This window comes from Phacochoerus africanus, chromosome 10 (genome assembly GCF_016906955.1).
Source record: "Phacochoerus africanus isolate WHEZ1 chromosome 10, ROS_Pafr_v1, whole genome shotgun sequence".
NCBI classification, from domain to species: Eukaryota; Metazoa; Chordata; class Mammalia; order Artiodactyla; family Suidae; genus Phacochoerus; species Phacochoerus africanus.
In genome coordinates, this window is record NC_062553.1 from 133737802 (window position 1) to 133754072 (window position 16271).

At 41.0% G+C, this 16271-nt stretch overlaps 1 protein-coding gene across 5 annotated transcripts in view; it reads left to right on the plus strand.

Moving 5' to 3' along the window:
* Nucleotides 1–1779: 1779 nt before the first annotated feature.
* WDFY3 (WD repeat and FYVE domain containing 3) overlaps nt 1780–16271 on the plus strand; it is a 242334-nt gene continuing 227842 nt past the window's right edge. For all 5 annotated transcript variants that reach the window (XM_047798488.1, XM_047798492.1, XM_047798490.1 and 2 more), the window contains exon 1: nt 1780–1893. The gene's annotated coding sequence lies outside the window, so the exon portion shown is untranslated. The remainder of the gene's footprint in view (nt 1894–16271) is intronic.

Sequence of the window (16271 nt, forward strand, 5' to 3'; positions counted from 1 at the left end):
GTGAATCATCTTCAAAAAAAAGGTTGAATGAGAAAACGAAGCACAGCGTTGTTGAGGGACATGTACGCATGGGATGCGCTTTCTAAAAAGCAGAGGCGTGATTAACACAAAGTGTGGGACACCCCTTCCCGGACTGAAGGGGTGAGAGACACGGGGCCGGGACACCCAGGAGCAAATCAGTAAAACATTACCAGCAACTTACTGGGTGGCAAGTACCTGGGTGTTCATTCTATTATTTTGCTTTTCAACTTAAAGCGTGTTACATGTAACACATTTGATGTAAGGGGGTAATTAATATATTTTAAAAAAACCAACAACCCAGTAAAGGCACATTCTGGCATGACGGTTTAGGAGACGTGTCACCGCTGCTGCCTGCTTGAATCCCTGACGTCACTCAGTATTTCACTAGAGGCATCTTGTTGTAAAGTCTTCTGATGAAACCTGTGTCTGCTGTTTGGCAAGCCACTGGGTAACAACTTGGATGAATGACTATGTGAATAATTTGGGAAAATAATTAAGGATTTTTCTTAGAAACCACCGAAGTAGATGTTTAAAACGGCTTTTTCTTCCCCTTTTAGCTGGGTTCCTATCAACTAAGTGAAATAGCAACCCTAGGCGACTGTTAAGTAAGATCTTCGATGATGACGAGCTGGGTGTTTGAGGGCACTGTTGCTGATGTTTAAACTCTTGCACTAGTGTGATCAAGGAGATTCACAAATGAGTGTACGGCCAAAGCAAGTAAAACAGCGGACCGTTGTGAAAAGATAAAGCTATCCTTAGGCATAACTTTTTATTTTTATTTTTAATTTTTTTGTCTTTTTGCTATTTCTTTGGGCCGCTCCCGCGGCATATGGGATCCGAGCCTCGTCTGCAACCTATACCACAGCTCACAGCAACGCCTGATCGTTAACCCCCTGAGCAAGGGCAGGGACTGAACCCCATGGTTCCTAGTTGGATTCGTTAACCACTGCGCCACGACGGGAACTCCGGCATAACTTTTTAGAGTTTAGAAGGCCCGTAGGAATTAATCTAAGCTCCTCGTTTTTGAATAAAGGGCTTTGGAATTTACGAAGTAATTGATTAAGATTGTAGAACTTGGTGAGAACAAAGATCAGAAAGCCCAGGACCCAGACTCACCATTCACATGCGAGTGTTTTTGTATTGAAATATTGAATGGCAAAGAAAAGAAACATTTAAATATCCTTTAGGAGGCGTGCTAAATAACTCAAGCTTGGGGTATAACCATTGAGTGAGGAAGCAATGTTTTTTAATTTTAATTTAGAACATATCAGTTCAGCTCGGTTCACCACATTTATCTTCACGTGTCGACAGATATTCAGTTCCAAAGCCCTTTATTCAAAAATGAGGAATAACATAGGTTTTTGTTTTGTTGTTGTTGTTTTCTTTGCTCACATTTGGTCCTCCGGAAAGAGACAGAGTGATTCGTGATGTGCACATGAATATTGGACTGAAGTGGGAAGAATTAGATTCAGGACCTGGCTCAGCCACTAAGTAACTGTGTTGTCACTGATTCTTTGCATAACTTTTCCAGGTCTTAGGTTTTCTCACCAGTAAAATGAAGAAGCTGAAGGAGCTGATCCATAGAGACCAGCTTTAAGTGACTCTATTCTTTGGATTTTGAACAGCAAGTTTTATCTGTCTTAAATGAAATGCATCAGGTGTTTCAGTAGTAATCACTGGCGAGCAATAACGCCATAGGGCATCAGGAGGAAGAGAGCTCGTCGTGATAAGACATTCTGAAAATAAACTATACTTTCTTTTTCTTTCTTTCATCACAGGTGTAATACTTCTCCACATCTGCTTCAGGAAGAAAGTGCCTGCTACTCTTATTGTTTCTACGCAGGTTCATGCCAGCCCAGAACGCAGAATCAGGTAAATTCTAGGCGTGTTTCATCTGCTGAACAGGGAGCCAGGAGCAGAATCAGAGTAGTCTTTGCCACATCACTGCAGTGCAGCAAGAGCACTGGACTGTGACTCGAAAGGGCTGGGTGCTTCTTTACCACTGTTGGCTGAGTCCACTCAGGCAAGTCTTGTTTCCCGGATGTCTTTACTTTTTTGCACCCCCCCCCCAAAAAAAAAAGAGAGAGAGAGAGAGATTGGAATAAATTATATTTGACTTCACTTCTGGCCATAAAGCATTATACTTTTATTGTAAATACCTACATAGAGTGAAAATCATGTTTTTAAAACATCTGTATACTTTTTCCCTGGAAAAATCTAGTTGCAAGCCTTTTCTTTGGAACTTTTATTATATTGTAGTTACTTGGAGGGACTAGTTTGAATGTGAACTACATTGCGAGGCATTTGAGAATACTATCAGTACCTGGGGGGCCTTGGTTTTAGTGGTTTACTTTGCTGTACTGTTACTGAAAAGTTTATTTTTTAATTTTATTTTTTGTACACAACAAAAATTTATTTTCTCACTGTTCTAGAGGCTGGAAGCCCAAGACAGGGTGTCATTGTGGTTGGATTCTGGTGCAAGCTCTGTTCCTGACCTGTAGATGGTCACCTTCTAGCTATGGACTCACAAGACAGACAGGAGAGAGAGAAGACAGAGAGAGAAATAGCTCTTTACCTCTTCTTATCATTTTAGGGCCTCCCTGTTATGACCTCATTTAACCTTAATTACCTACTAAAGACCCTGACTGCAGATACAGTCATATTAGGGCTCAAGGCTTCAACCGTGAACTCTGGGGAGACATAATTTGGTCCATAATAGCCACCTCGTGGTAAAATTTCTAGACGGTATGAAATCTGCAACTGCACCTTTTCTAGGTATTTCCAAATTGATCTCCGAAGTGGTTGTAAGAATTTACATCATACCCATTAACAAGTGTATAGCTGATGAGATTTTTTTTTTGTCTTTTTTGTCTTTGTTGTTGTTGTTGTTGTTGTTGCTATTTCTTGGGCCGCTCCCGCGGGCATATGGAGGTTCCCAGGCTAGGGGTTGAATCGGAGCTGTAGCCACCGGCCTACGCCAGAGCCACAGCAACGCGGGATCCGAGCCGCGTCTGCAACCTACACCACAGCTCACGGCAACGCCGGATCGTTAACCCACTGAGCAAGGGCAGGGACCGAACCCTCAACCTCATGGTTCCTAGTCGGATTCGTTAACCACTGCGCCACGACGGGAACTCCTGATGAGATATTTTTAACTAGGAGAACTAAAAAAAATCCCACATGGAAGATAAAGGGTACAGTCTTTTCAAATTGCAATTTTTTCCTATTCCACCACTATCTGGAAAATCTTCCTAGTAGCTGTTTAAAGCTTGGCTTCTGCCAACCAGTTCTTTTATTTGTAGTCGTAGTACTACGTGGACTGATCTGTTTGCCTCGTTTTTTTTAAAATTTTTTTTACGTGAGGTTACTAGTCTTTGCATAATGTTCCTTAGCGTTAGAGCAGGCACCTTTTTGACCCTCTTTCTCTGTTGATTGCATGTGATTCAGTGCACATTAGCTTAAACAGAAAGGGGAAGTTATCAGACTTTTGGGTGTGCCTCGGGCACACCTAAGGATCCAAGGGACAGAAATGCAGCTGGGCTGTGCCAGGAGAGCCCAGGAACCAAACGCGGTCAGCTTTCTCTCAGCCTCTCCTGCACATCTGCCTCACTCTCTGGGCTTGGCTCTCGTCACGGTTCCATTTTTTGTTTTGGGAAGCAAGGTGGCCACCATCACCCACACTTGATACCGAGTAATTCAGACTCCTAGAGAGAGGCTTACTCCTAGGTACCGAATCCCCAGTATTCCTGAAAAGACTCTGATTCCCTGGACGAGCTGCAGCTTAGGACAAGATCATCCTAAAACCTGGCATTGGCCATCTTGCCCTCTGTTTCAAAGCCTATCCCTGAAAAGGATCTGACTTATTCCCGTTAGAATGCGGGCAGCTAATAATAGAACGACTCCATCCCGGTGTATCTGTATTTTAATTGGATCAATTGTTAAGCTAAAGCTGTATTTCCAAACTGTGCCGTAGTGAAATCTTGTGTTCCAGTATGTAAAAATGATGCACATAGATGCAAGAAAAGCAGTAGGAATTAAAAGGCAGGGAGTGGAAGGAAGTGAGTAACCGTTTGTGTAGTTAGAGGAGGAGGGCAATATATAGTTGGAAGTGTTACAGAGATTGACTCTAGCAAGTAAAAGAAAAGCCTTTCTACTTAACTTTTGAGAAAAGATTTGAAGGTAGGAGAAAGAGCCATTCGATTTGGTCCCATCTCAGCTTCTAACCATGATTTTGGGTAAGTCACTTTCTGTGGACCTCAATTCGCTGAATCCTGTCTGCTTACCAGCTGCAGGACCTTAACTCCGGGACATCCGCTTCTTCATCTTCAAAGAGGAGTTGATAGTGGTAGCTCAGAGATTTCTGGTGAGGAATTAACATGTTTAGTCTGTTCAGAACAGTCCGTGGCACATCAGCAGCTGCACCAATTTTCGAAATGCGCCTATTAGGTTATATGAGTGGAAGAGTCCCAGCTTACTTAAAAAAAAAAATCTGTGGCTCTGTGGTCTAAGATTTTCTGATATGAACATTTTTTCAGAATGAAGTCGTAAAGCTGTGACCATCTGCTCTCCTGCATCGAGGCTAATTTTGGTACTGCCAATAAAACTTATTTTGAGTTCAATGTATGTATTAGTTCTCTGTTGCTACGTGTGTTGATTTGTCAAGGGGGCCCTAACAGATTACCACAGACTGAGTGGCTTAGACAACAGAAATTTATTGTCTCAGAGCCTGCAGGTCCGAAGTCGGAAGCTGAGGTGTCTGCAGGATTGGTTGCTCCTGGGATCTGTGAGGAGGATCTGCCCAGGCCACTTGGCTGTGCATGGCCGTCTGTCCTCCGTGGCTCTTCTTGTCGCCGTCCCTCTGTGTCTGTCTCTTTGTTCACATTTCCCCGTTTTGTAAAGGTACCAGCCATACTGGATTAGGGTGCAACCTAATCACCTCAGTTTAACTTGATTACCTCTGGTGGTTCCCATTGTGGCTTAGCGGAAATGAACCTGACTAGTATCCCTGAGGACACAGGTTCGATCCCTGGCCTTTCCGGTGGGTTAAGAATCTGGCCTTGCTGTGGCTGTGGTGTAGGCCAGCAGCTACATTTCAACCCCTAGCCTGGGAACTTTGGTATGCTGTGGGGGTGGCCCTAAAAAGACAACATCTCCCCTCCCCCCCAATAACTCGATTACCTCTGTAAAGAGCATGTCTCCAAATAAGGGCACATTCTGCGGGGCTGGGGGTTAGGACTTCAACATAGGAATTGGGAGGAGAACACAGTTGAAGCCGTAGCACTGCCGCACAGTTTATCCCAAAACTTAGTGACGTCAAACAAAACCCTTATTTCAGAAGTTTTGTAATCAAGAATCCGAGCGGTTCCTCTGGCTCAGGGCCTCTTATCCTACCAAACTGCACCCCGACATGTCCACCAGCGCTGCGGTCTCACCCAAAAGTCCTAGGGGAGACCCTGCCTCCACTTCACTCACGTGGTTCTTGGCAGCACTTCCTCAGGGTTCTTGGGCCAAAGGTCTCAGTTCCTCATGTTGGCTCTCGGCCAGCAGCCTACTTTAGTTCTTCCCATGTGAGCCTTTTGTTTTTGTCATAAAATCCTGGAAACGGCACCCCATCACTTTTGCCTGCTGTGTGTCCCAGGGGCTGGCGTCCTTGGAAGCCGTTTGGGTCCTCCCCACAGTATCTAAGAGCGAAGAAAAGAGCTAAATGGAAAAATATGTAAATTATTTAATATTATTCAAGAAGCGTTCGTCTTAAACTCTAAGCAGAAATGTATCACTTCTGTGCCATGTAGCTTTGTAATCAGAAAATACTCCCTTATCTCCTAAAAAAAAAAGGAGAAATGTAACTTTTATCATTTCCTTTTTTTTTTTTTTAAAAGCAAAGAGGAGTTAATTTTGTTTCCTTTCATCAAATTTGTTATTTTTTGGTACTATGTAGAATTCAAGTGGGACCTGGCTTTTTTCACTTTGCTGAGTTGTTATTAGCCTGCTATTTCTCATAAAATACCCAGAGGCCTACCCTCATTTCCCTAAAATATTTAAGAGTAAAAGGTCATAGGTTATTAAGATTACTTTAATTTTATCAGCTTTTCTGTGGCTACTTTCTACAATTAAGTTATAAAGTGGGAGAAATTATCAGATATTTGTGAGACTATTTAATATAGCCAGTTGCTAAGGGAAATGCCCAATTACAGTTACTTTCACAGAATGTAGTGACATAGTCATATATACTGCAGATACCAGCTAGCGGTTCTCATTATTTATACTGATGGAGAAATAATTGGAAAGTGTTATTATTGGCTCATTTTCGTAATCTTTGCTTTGGAAGGCAGTATAATTGAGTTTGTGGAAGCAAGATTTGACCTAGTTGGCATTATCTATATGAGTTAATCTGGAGCAGGAGTGTGGGGGGTGTGGGTGTGTGTGTGGGTGTGATTGTGTACATGGAGTGACATTGCTTTAATAAACTTAGTCTAAGAAAATCTCACATTTATTGAGAAAAGCCTGTCTTAACTCCCTTAGAGTAGTTTGAGCATGTCCTTCTAAAGCATCTGACTTTACGTGACTGAATTTTACGAGTTATTTAATTGTAATTATTTGTGAATTACTATAAATATGGATCATACATTTTAGTTATTAGAAATGATGAGATATTTAAGTCTCAGTAGGTTTGGAGGTTGAAGTCATACTGTAAAGAATATGAATTCAATAGGATTTCTGTGTGATATCCCTTTTTCCTTGTTAGCAAGATGTAGTTTAATAGAAAACATACAAATTTTTCAATGTAAAACTTTGTTTTCATATGCATAAAGTGGACTGGTGGATGCATTCTTTTTTTTTTTTTTGTCTTTTTGCCATTTCTAGGGCCGCCCCTTGGCATATGGAGGTTCCCAGGCTGGGGGTCGAATCGGAGCTGTAGCCACTGGCCTACGCCAGAGCCACAGCAACGCGGGATCCGAGCCACACCTGTGATCTACACCACAGCTCACGGCAACGCCGGATCCTTAACCCACTGAGCCAGGCGAGGGATCAAACCCGCAACCTCATGGTTCCTAGTCGGATCCGTTAACCACTGAGCCACGATGGGAACTCCGATGGATGCATTCTTATATTTGAACAAATGGTAATGTTTTTTCTTAGGAAAAAAAGTTTTGTTGCATTGATTATGACCAAGAGGAAGTTTTAAACTTAAGCTTTAGGATTCTGCAGTATGATGATATTGAACTAAGTTTTGTTTCTAATTTGCCACTTTTTTATTTTGAAAACTTCTGGGGATAGATTTATGGCCAGATTTGGGGCTTTAGACTCTATGAGGAAAATAGTGTTGTGTGGTTTATGGTTTAAAAAAGCATTATCCAAAAATGAGAGTCTGTGGAATGTATCCTTTCTAGACACATATATTGAGAAGTTTAAAAGTTCAAGGAGGGGAACTCAGTGCAATATAAAAAGTGCAAGTGGGAGTTCCTGCTGCAGCACAGTGGGTTAAGAGGCTGACTGCAGAGGCTTGGGTCATTCGGATGACGCAAGGTGCAGGTTTGATGCCCAGCCTGGTGCAGTGGATTAAAGAATCTGCGTTGCTGCAGCTGCGGTGTAGGTCACAGCTGTGGCTTGGATTTGATCCTTGGCCAGGGAACTTACATATGCCACAGGTGTAGCCATAAAGTTAAAAAAGAAAAAAGTGCAAATATACTTAATGTCAAACAAATTATAAGATTTAAAAGGTTTTTATAATTGGAAAAAGTAAGTTGAAAAGTGAAGTCGTGAATTAGTGTGTTGGGATTTAGAAGTTTAATTCACTTTTTCTTTATTTTAAGGACTAATACTTAAAGTTTGGGACTTAGGAGTTCCCGTCGTGGCGCAGCGGTTAACGAATCCGACTAGGAACCATGAGGTTGCGGATTTGATCCCTGCCCTTGCTCAGTGGGTTAACGATCCGGCGTTGCCGTGAGCTGTGGTGTAGGTTGCAGATGCGGCTCGGATCCCGCGTTGCTGTGACTCTAGCGTAGGCGGGAGGCTACAGCTCCGATTAGACCCCTAGCCTGGGAACCTCCATATGCCGAGGGAGCGGCCCTAGAAATGGCAAAAAGACAAAATAAAATAAAATAAATAATAATAAAATAAAAATTAAAAAAAAATAAAGTTTGGGACTTAGAAATGCAAGTGATTTCAATCACACTTTAACCTGTGTTGTAAAACTTTTTTTTTTCTATACACTTTTGGCTTATTGACTAGAGCTTGAGGTTTCGAAGACTATTTCATTGAGTTGATTTTGACTCTGAATATCCTTTGGCTCTTGTTTTGAGGTCAAATTATGCATCATTTTACACAGAGCTGATATGAGAATGGAAAACTGCAGTGTGCAGTGTATATCAATGTCCCAAACTTAGTCTTATATTCTAAAGCATGGTGTCATTGCTTAAAGCTATTTGCCCTAGCATAAATTTCTTAATTTCTCTTGTTTCCTCATCTGTAAAATGGGCTTGTTAATAGTATTTAGTGGAGGTTCCTCAGGATTAAATGAGAAGATGCTTGGAAAGTGTGTAACACTGCCTGGCACATAGCAAGTGCAAGCTAAATTCTCATTAGCTCCCGTTTCTTGTTACAAGTATCGGCTTTAAGTCATTTTTACTTCTGCTGTTGACACTTAGCACACATGCAAAATGATGTCCTGTTAATGATAATATATAACTCTTAGTATTCCGTTGATTGGCTACATATTTTATTAGCACATAGACTTTATTTTTGAAAAGTGGAATAGAGTGTAAATAAAAGGTTATGAGTTTAGAGCTGTCATTGAAATTATTGACTTAGAAAGGGGAGGAAAAAGGAATGAAGGAGATGCCGTTTTTGCTGTCGAGCTAAGGAGAGATTTTGTAATCACTAAATACATTTTTTTTTTTTTTAAAGTTGGGAACACAAGGATATCAACTTTACATTTTCATTTTCTTTTTACACTTAAAGTGCTAGCCACTCTGTTCTGTTTTTTGTTTTGTGTTGATGTGGAAAGGAGTGGGCAAATCTATACTTGTTGTCTTTCTTGTCTTACAAAGGACATATCCTCTTGATCTTGCGTTCTCCATGATAGGAATGCCCCTTATGCCTCTGTTAAATGGAGACATAAAAAGCATCTTTTCTTTTTTTAAATTTAGAAGAATCAGACAATTTGGGGGTGGGGGGGGCGGCGGCGGAGTCTCTGGGCCCACTGCATCTGGAAGTTCCCAGGCCAGGGATCGAACCCCCACCACAGCAGTGAAGCACCCTGCTACAGTGACAATGGTGGATTTTTACCTGGCCACACCACAAGAGAATGCCCTAAAAGGCATCTTTAAGTGTCTTCATCCGGGTGTGAGATGACTGTGGACACTTAGCATCCTAAGAAAGCGAACCTCCCATTTAGGAAAAGGATATTTGCCTAAGTTGGGGGAAATAAGGAATTTAGGAAGAAGTCTCCTGCTCAGGTACGCTTGCTCCTAATTTGGTCATGCATTAGCTGTACCTTTGCCTGAGCACATTTTGTGTGTGTGTGTGTGTGTGTGTGTGTGCTTTATATAAATGACAACTCAGAAGGCTGCTGCTCCCCTTCAGAGCTTATAAATTGCAAGTGTTCCACAGCATAAATGATATATAGGAGGAGAGGGGTGGGAGGGGTGTCTGAAATGTAAGCTCTCAAGCTGTTTTATTATCTTCTTTTTGTGTAGCACTGGAGGAACTTTAAAAAGCCTAACCTAGAATCGTCTTTTGAAAGTAAAGATTGGCTGTTTCTTAACTGAATGAAGGATTGTTGTGAATATGCCTCTATGATGAAGTAGAATGTGAGTTCAAGAATTATTTCATTTCCACATGTATAGGGAAGGAAATACAGTTTGTTTTTATTTCATTTTTTGAGCTTTAATTTTTTGCCTAATCATTTTGTTTTTTAAATACACGTTAGGATGTTTGGGTTCTTTGCGCTTCCAGATAGCTGACATTATTTGTAAGTCTTCTCTTGCTCTGTCTCCCACCTGCTCTCCCTTCCCTTCCTTGTTTCTGTCCGTGGGCTGTTTGACCTTTCAGTCGGCTCTTTTACATTTGGTCTTACTGCATGTTTTGTAGAGAGCAAATCATGCATTGTGTGTTCATGATGCAAGAATTGGGTTTTTTTCCTTGTGGTGTCCCTAGCTCCTTCTTAACTGTGTAATTGCTTCATCCAAAAACCCCCATTAGGAATGAATTTTTGCGGTTACATATGAACCAATGAAAATTCATGCTTTATGAGATCAGAGTTCAAATTTGGCTTATTTTTTAAAATCCTTCACAATTAAAAAAGATTTGTTAAAGATTTTTATCCTGTGCTTCGCTATATCTAAGTGGGTGTTTAGGAAAAAGGGCTTCCTGTTAGGGTCAGAAGTTGTTGAGGGAAAGCTTTCATGAAATTTTATCAGAAGGCGAGCTCTGTCCCTCCTGGAAGAATAACCTAGTTTATTGTTGCAGAGGCCCTGCTCAAGAGATCATAGGGTTTTGAAAAATGTGGGCTTGGAGTTCCCGTTGTGGTGCAGCAGAAATGAATCCGAATGAAATCCATGAGGATGCAGGTTTGATAGCGGGCCCTGCTCAGTGGGTTAAGGATCCGTGTTGCCATGATCTGTGGTGTAGGTCGCAGATGCAGCTCAGATCCGGAGTTGCGGTGGCTGAGGCTGTGGCTATGGTGTAGGCCGGCAGCTGCAGCTCCGATTTGACCCCTAGCCTGGGAACCTCCATGTGGTGCAGGTGTGGCCCTAAAAAGCAAAAAAAAAGGGGGGGGAGTTATCTTTATCTCCCCTGTTTTTTGAATCATCCATTTCTCTGCTTTTCATTTCCTTCATGCTAAAGCATGGCCTTGTTCAAGGAATTCAGCTTTATACGTCACAGATTTGTGAAATACTCCCCTTCCCTGAATAATAATAAAAATAAATTAATATGAACATTTACTCTTTCTTAGGTTTTTTGCATGTGTTGCATTATTTATTCTTCATAGCAATCCTATGAGACTGGTTCTGTTCTTATAATCCCAATTTTGTATGGTTGAAACAGGCAGAAGAAGTGACTTGCCCAGAGTCACAGGATTAGGCAAAGGCAAAGCTCCGAAGCAGAAGCAGGAGTCTGGCTCCAGGGCTCAAGTACTTACCTGCTCTGCCATCCTGCCTCTCTTAGGCATGAAGGAAGACATCACCCATTTCTTTTTCCTAAAAGAATGTGGAGCATTCATACTATATTTAAATTTGTATTGGAGGACAGTAGCCTGTGGGTGTCTGTTATATCAAACGGGGGCCTCAAATATTTTATTCTATTGCTGAGAAAAGTAAGAAAATACATACTGAGAAAAAAATGTTTGGAGCAGAGTGATTTATATCCTCTTCCCTTGTATAAAGTTAATATTCTATTTTGTGGAAGAAAATAGAATCTATTGATTTGTTAGTAATTGAATCCTAGACTTTGGTATGCTCTAACCATATTTGTGATATTTAGTATGCTCATTTAACTCGTTTATTTCCTTTGGAAGTTCTGTACCTACATAGAGGTCTATATTTACCTTTCCTAAAAAAATTGTTTTGAGAACTGTTATCCTAGTACCAGATATCATAGACCTCAAGTCCAGGAAGTACAGCTAAGCTTCCAGGGAACTGAGTGTTTTTAGGTGTTTATTCTCTATTTCTTTTTCTGGAGTTGCTCATATTCTTGTTTCTGTTTCTTTTGCCAGATGGTTTTCTCTGCTTTCTGAATCAGTGCACAGTGGTTGGTTGTGGTTTCCCCAGAGCTAATAACCTTGGTTATCATACTCCAGATTCCGACTTGCTAGGTGAGGGGATCCAACGGTCTCAAGTTATGAAGCCCGTCGGTACTGCCCGTCAGTGGTTGTGGGAAGGACCCAGTTATGTGTTCGCAAGACTGTTGCCTTTCGCTGAGTGGGGAAAGGGCACATTCTCTAAGAACTTGTGTGTAGGAAGAAAATAACTATCTTTTTGTATCGTAACTGAAGCAAACCATTATCCATGGAAAAATTTTTTTTGAGATTTTAAGTTCTGATACACTGTTGGCTTTTTCTTACCTTTGTTAAGTGTAGGGATTTTGTGGCAAACTTAGTTTCCCCAGCTCACATTTTATGGGTCTGGAATGGGGAATTTTAAGTTTAATAGTGCAAAGTGGTCATGTTAATGAAACGAATGCATTTTCAGTCATAAAACTGAATTCTGAAGAAGCATAGGTCTTTAAAACATTTTTTAAACAGTGTTCTCTGTGACCTGTATTCCAGCACACACAAAAAAAGTGTTGGCATTAGTCATTCATTATACATTTGCTTTATGCCTGTTAGACTCCTTTCTGCATGATTTGCCTGAGAGCTGGACCTCTGAGAGTGGTTGGGCCTTTTAGCAATAAAAGATTGTCTGTCTCAGAATTAACAGAAAGGAGAAGAACATCTATGAGATTGTGTAAGGTGTGTGTAAATAACTCACAGGTTTTATGAAACTTGTGTTTGTTTACCTCGGAATAAGATAGACATTCTAATGGAGCCTGTAAACTCCATGGTTTAAGGACAGATTTGAGCCATATAACCATACAGTTTCCTTTTTGGTAACAAAGGAAAAATACATGGTCTTATGTGTAAAGTATTGTGATATAAAATACATTTTTAGAGGAAAAAGAGTTGTAATTTTGTGTATCCTCCTCACTTACATACAGCCTGGCTAGAGCAGTAGCCCATTCTCAGATTAAGCTATTAGCCCCTTGCAGACCAGTGGGAAGTTTCTTATTTCTGCTCTAACAAAAAATGCTAGAAACCTAAAAACAAGTGGGGACTGCCCAATTGATTTTACCCCCCCCCCTCCTTTTAAGCCAAACTTTGCATTTTGAAAATTTCAAACGTGCAGAAAAGCTTACTGAATAATACAGTGTACATCCAAATACCTTCAGCTTTGATTCAACAGTTACTCATGTTTTGCTGTGTGCATTTTCATTGTGTCTGTAGACATTTCAGGGAGGAGGTGTGGCATTGCTGAATCATTCGAAGGAAATTTGAGCCACTGTGACACTTCCCTTGTAAGCACTTCAACAGGCACCTCCTAGAAATAGGGACATTCTCCTCTGTGACTACTCTATCATTACCATATACTAGAAAATAATACTAATTCCATACTGTCAGTGTTAAATCTGGGACATATCCAAATTCTCCAGTTGTCCCCAAGGGTCTTTTGTAGCTTTTTGCAAACAACAGCCTCGTTAAGGTCTATGCATTACATGTGCTTGTGTCTCTTTATTCTTTCAACATCTGTATTAATTTCTCCTAACCTTTTCCTCTTTTTCTGTTTTTTTTTTTTAAATTCTTTTTAAATGATAATGACCTTTTGAAGAGAGTCCAGAACAAAGTTCCTACAGAAATCCATGTTCTGCATTTGTTTCTCCTTGGACGTGCCCAGTGACATTGGAAAATAGTTTGTGTCCCAGGAGCAGGAAGCTGCGTGAGATACGGAAGAAAAATTTGCGGGGAAATTAAATAGGGACTGGACATCGTTATTACTGGGTTGAGGTTAACAAATGAGATTAATTGGGAAAGATTTCCTTCAGGTCAGTGGAGCCAGAGTTGGGAGAAGAAAGATGTTAAAGGAGTGCCTGGGACACTGGGGTGACAGATGGTATCAGGGCAACTTGCTAACGGGAGGAGCGGCTTGGGGAGGAGAGGCCTAGGCCTTCAGTTCTGGGTTGAGTGGCTGGACAAATGAAGACGTCTTTGAATTCCCTGCACTGACTGGAGGGAGACACCGTGAGCCCAGGGGAGCTTGACTGCTATTGGAGCAGCAAGCACGGTTGGGTGCCGTAGACTTCCAGTACGTGAGAAGGTTTTCTGTGGGAGTGCAGGTGTCGTGTTAACGCATGCGGCTTCTCTGCAGATTCTCAGCGGAAACTTTGGAGCCTTGATTTCCCCCTCTGGCTGTATCTCTGTGCATTGGCATGACTGTATAGGTACTGCAGTGGGAAGCGTTTCAGAATCAGAAATCCTAGGTTGAACTCTTGTTTTTGCCCCATACTAGCTAAGCTGTCTTGTTGGCGTACCTTAGCCTCTGACTGCTTCCTCCTTTGTTTTTGTTTTTTAATGATTTTGATTTTTTTCCATTATAGTTGGTCAATTTTCTACTGTACACAAAGTGACCCAGTCACCCATACATACACACATATATATATATATATATATATACATACATACATTCTTTTTCTCACATTATCCTCCATCGTGTTCCATCACAAGCAATTGTATATAGTTCCCTGTGCTCTACCGCAGGATCTCTTTGCTTATCCATTCCAAATGCACCAGTTTGCATCTATTAACCCTTGATTCGCAGTCCATCCCACTCCATCCCCCGCCCCCTTGGCAACCACAAGTCTGTTCTCCAAGTCCATGAGTTTCTTTTCTGTGGAAAGGTTCATTTTGTGCCACATGTTAGATTCCAGATATGAGTGATATCATATGGTATTTGTCTTTCTCTTTCTGACTTTCTTCACTTAATATTATGAGGGTCTCTAGTTGCTGCAAATGGCATTCATTATTTTCTTCTTTTTTATGGCTGAGTAGTATTCTATCGTGTGTATATACCACATCTTCTTAATCCATTCATCTGTCAATGGGCATTTAGGTTGTTTCCATGTTTTGGCTATTGTGAATAGTGCTGCAATGAACATACGGGTGCATGTATCTTTTTCAAGGAAAGTTTTGTCTGGATAGATGCCCAAGAGTGGGATTGCTGGGTCATATGGTAGTTCTATATTTAGATTTCTGAGGTACCTCTATACTGTTTTCCATAGTGCTTATGCCAATTTACATTCCCATCAACAGTGCAGTAGGATACCCTTTTCTCCACACCCCGTCCAGCATTTGTTATTTGTGGACTTATTTAATGATGGACATTCTGACTTGTGTGAGGTGGTATCTTGTGGCAGTTTTGATTTGCATGTCTCTTATAGATGTTGAGCATTTCTTCATGTGCTTGTTGGCCATCCTTGTATCTTTCTTGGAGAAATGTCTATTCAGGTCTTTTGCCCATTTTTCAATTGGGTTGTTTTTTTTTTTCTTTTGCTTTTGAGTTGTATAAGTTATTTGTATATTTTAGAGATTAAGCCCTTGTCCGTTACATCATTTGAAACTAATTTCTCCCATTCTGTAAGTTGTCTTTTTGTGTTTTTTTTTATGTTTTCCTTTGCTGTGCAAAAGCTTGTCAGTTTGATTAGGTCCCATTGGTTTATTTTTGCTTTTATTTCTGTTTCCTTGGGAGCCTGGCCTAAGAAAACATTTGTAGGGTTGATGTCAGAGAATGTTTTGCCTATATTCTGTTCTAGGAATTTGATGGTGTCTTGTCTTACGTTGAAGTCTTTAAGCCATTTTGAGTTTATTTTTGTGCCTGGTGTGAAGGTGGGTTCCTGTTTCATTGATTTACATGTGGCTGTCCAGTTTTCCCAGCAATACTTGCTGAAAAGAATGTCTTTTTCCCATTATATATTCTTGGCTTTTTTTTTTTTTTTTTGTCTTTCTGCCTTTTCTAGGGCCTCTCCAGCCGCATATGGAGGTTCCCAGGCTAGGGGTCTAATCAAAGCTGTAGCCACTGGCCTACACCACAGCCACAGCAATGTGGGATCCGAGCTGCGTCTGCGATCTACACCACAACTCACAGAAATGCCAGATCCTTAACCACCTGAGTAAGGCCAGAGATCAAACCTGCAACCTCATGATTCTTAGTCAGATTCGTTACCACTGTGCCACTACGGGAACTCCTATTCTTGCCTTCTTTTGTCAAAGATTAATTGACTGTAGGTGTCAGGGTTTGTTTCTGGGTTCTCTATTCTGTTCCGTTGGTCTGTCTGTTTTGGTACCAGTACCACTGCCTAATGACTGTGGCTTTGTAACATTGCCTGAAGTCTGGGAGAGTTAGACCTCCTGCTTGGTTTTTGTTCCTCAGGATTGCTTTGGCAATTCTGGGTTTTTTGTGGTTCCATATAAATTTTTGGGTTGTTTGTTCTAGTTCAGTGAAAAATGTTCTGGGTAATTTGATAGGGATTGCATTGAATCTGTAGATTGCTTTGGGTAGTATGGCCATTTTTACGATATTAATTTTTCCAACCTAGGAGCATGATTATCTTTCCATTTCTTTGCATCCTCTTTAATTTCCTTGATGAATGTTTCATAGTTCTCAGCATGTAAGTCTTTCACCTCCTTGGTCAGGTTTACTCCCAGGTATTGTTTCCTCCTT